Source organism: Suncus etruscus, chromosome 18 (assembly GCF_024139225.1).
Source record: "Suncus etruscus isolate mSunEtr1 chromosome 18, mSunEtr1.pri.cur, whole genome shotgun sequence".
Classification (NCBI taxonomy): domain Eukaryota; kingdom Metazoa; phylum Chordata; class Mammalia; order Eulipotyphla; family Soricidae; genus Suncus; species Suncus etruscus.
This window is the reverse complement of record NC_064865.1, coordinates 8,810,472-8,813,914: the sequence shown is the minus strand read 5'-3', so window position 1 is coordinate 8,813,914 and position 3,443 is coordinate 8,810,472. Positions and strand designations below refer to the sequence as shown.

The 3,443-nt window shown below is 36.6% G+C and overlaps 1 non-coding gene across 1 annotated transcript; it reads left to right on the top strand.

Moving 5' to 3' along the window:
* The first annotated feature begins 2,755 nt into the window (after window positions 1–2,755).
* Window positions 2,756–2,862, top strand: LOC125996749 (U6 spliceosomal RNA). Its single transcript, XR_007491431.1, has one exon. It is a non-coding gene; the product is annotated as a U6 spliceosomal RNA (small nuclear RNA).
* Window positions 2,863–3,443: the final 581 nt, after the last annotated feature.

Genomic DNA, 3,443 nt, shown 5'->3' with positions numbered 1-3,443 from the left:
CATAGAGAACTCTATAAAATTATGGATGCTCCTGTGTGTACATGTGTGTGTGTGTGTGTTGTCCATCAGTTCTTCTCCAACAGTGGTTCAATGAAACTAGAGTTTGAGGAAAGATAGCCAGTTACAGTTTCTCACCTTCCCACTGCCATGTACCAAGTGGTTGAACCAATTAGTCCCATTGAGGTGTTCAATGGACTGAGTCCCAGTTCTCCTCATGTAACTAGGGAGGATAGGTATGTAATAGTGATCTCAAGTCAGGTGCTGAAATACCTAAGTGTCCTTAGGGAATTATGTCAATTTGAAGTCCTCCCAAACTCACACTCCCAATTAATCCCAATTCATTAATTAATCCCTAATTTCTATAGCAAAACTACAACTTTATATGAGTTTTTCCAGTTTGCTTTCCCTAACCTGAAAAGCATATGAGTCATCAGTTTTCAGGCATTTTATCTTGAATATCACCCCCATATTTTACCATCGAGTAGTATCTAGTTTTCTAAACGAGGTACTACTATACTCCTAGACATTTCAATACTCCTATGAGCTGTGATTACAAGGCTTAAAGCGTGAGTTAATATTCTTACTGGTACTAACTAAATTTCCTATCACAAAACAATGACAAAGAGCAGAGAAAAAACTTTTTATTCTGTGTAAGATCTCCCAAGTTTTTAGGGCCCTATCATAAATATTTAGATAAGTTCCCAAGGACAACTCTTTTATAGTTGCTGATACTTTTTCTAGTCCATTGCCCCATCAGACCAGATACTTTCCCTTCAGCTTTAAATATCCAAAGTCCTGCTGGAGTTAAGGCAGTAAGAGGCCTGGCTCTTCTCCTTTCCCTCCAACTCTCAAGATATTTTTGTGAAACCAGTGTCTTGCTGCAGCAGATGTGACACTGTCAAGAACCCATGGATTTAGAGAAATAATAAAAATTTTCTTCCATTTGAACAAGGGTTCAAATACACTCACCTCTAACTTCTCTTCCTCTCTCATGGCAAATAAAATAAACTCAAGAACCCTGGGCTTCCTACTCTATTTCTAATATTTTTTTATATTTTAACTTCATTTTTGACCATATATGGCATACACATACACACACACACACACACACACACTGGAAGAGTTTCAAGTGGGAATTGAGAGAGACTCAGCGAGGCATTCTAAATAAAAAAAAATGAAGAACATATTTGAGATTTAGTTAGACCATAAATTGCATTTATCTTATAGGTCTCTTTATTGGTTTAAAATAAAAAGATTATAGGGGCCAGAGAGATAGCCTGAAGATAAGGAGTTTGCCTTGCATTCAGAAGAACGGTGGCTTGAATCCCTGCATCCCATATGCCCCCCACCCCAACCTGCCAGGAACGATTTCTGAGCATAGAGCCAGGAGTATCCCCTGAACACTGCCAGGTGTGACCCAAAAAAAAAAAAAAAAAAAAAAGATTATCACCCTCCCTTCATTTTGTCCTTCACCAAGAAGACTGTTTTTCCTATGAAATAGAGTAATTGTCTCTACCTTCTCTTTCTTTTTTTTTTTTGTTTTTTCAGGCCACACCTGTTTGATGCTCTGGGGTTACTCCTGGCTAAGTGCTCAGAAATTGCCCCTGGCTTGGGGGACCATATGGGAGCCGGGGGATCGAACCCCCGGTCACGATCTTTCCTTGGCTAGCGCTTGCAAGGCAGACACCTTACCTCTAGCGCCACCTCGCCGGCCCCTACCTTCTCTTTCTAGTATGTTTATTGTCTTTAGAATCTTCCCTTTTCTCATCATGCAACATCATTAAGTGCTTAATGTATTATGGTAGAAAAATGCCAGGGCTTAAAATTACAATGTCTACATGGACGCTTAAAAAACATAATATATTTGATAATTATAAAACACAAATCAGATACAAATGATAGATATGAAAGTTATTTCAACCTCTCCCAAAAATACTTAGCCTCACCTATTAACAGCTTTTAATACACAAATAATCTTTTTTTATTTTGAGAGTATATGACACCAAAATAATTAAGATATGTATAGGAATATGTAACATAAATAAACTAATGGTTTAAAGATTATAGTCCTTGATAAAATATCATAAATCCTGCATTGAAATGCAATAGTGCAAATATCAAACATAATTTTATAAGGTTATCACTTTTTCTCCTTATATAAAATACTCATGCTATCCTACAATAATTTTATTAAAATATTAATTGTGGGCTAGAATAATACAGAAAATAAGGTACCTTGTCTTCTTGGTTAACTCTGGTGAGATTCCTGGAACCACATATAGTCCCCTAACCATTTTAGGAATGATACCCTTTATACAGTTAAAATTAAGCCCAGTGAGGTGAGGTGGCACTAGGGGTAAGGTGTCTGCCTTGCAAGCACTAGCCAAGGAAGGACTGCGGTTCAATCTCCCGGTGTCCCATAAGGTCCCCCCAAGCCAGGGGCAATTTCTGAGCACTTAGCCAGGAGTAACCCCTGAGCATCAAATGAGTATGGCCCCAAAAACAAAAAAAAAATTAAGCCCAGAGACAAATTGTCTCTGGGCTTAGAAGCTACATTTAACATTATGTATATATATATATATATATATATATATATATATAATTATGTATATATATAATTATGTAGCTTCTAAGTATAACAAACTAGATATCCTGGGTGATTTTGACTTTCCTTCATAATACAATTAATGTACTAAAATATTAAATAATGATGATGATATAATGACAAAGGATAGACTGATAAATGATATATATTGTGCTCGCTTCGGCAGCACATATACTGAAATTGGAGTGATACAGAGAAGATTAGCATGGTCCCTGTGCAAGAATGACACGCAAATTCATAAAGTGTTCCATTTTTAAAAAAATGATATATGGTAGAGAAAGAGATGATAGAAATACTGACTAACAGATGAGAGAGAAAATTGAAATGCCATACCCCAGAGTCTGCACAGAAGAAATATTAGAGTTCTAGATGGAAAATGAACATGAGAAATAAGAACTCTGAGAAATAAGCAAGAACAAGTTGTTGGTTTCTTTCCTGGATATTTCATAAGACACCAAGAAGCCTGGAGCGTCTATTTGATGTGAAATGAGAGAAAATATGTGCTTATTCACCACAGAGATTTCTATAGGAAGCTTTCCTTCATAAAGCTACATCCTAAAGGGATAAAGTCACTGTCCAGGAAGGGAACTGTGACTAGCATCCTTGTTGCTACTATTTCGGCAGCGGCAAAAGTCTCCCTGAAGAATTTTCAATGTTATTAAACTGACACTTCAAGAGCACACTATCTATAAAGTGGGTAAGGAAAGGGGCCAGGGGAGATGGTAGAAGGAAGTAAAGAAGAAAAGAAAAGAAAGAAAAAGAAAGAAAGAAAGAAAGGAAGAAAGAAAGAAAGAAAGAAAGAAAGAAAGAAAGAAAGAAAGAAAGAAAGAAAGAAAGA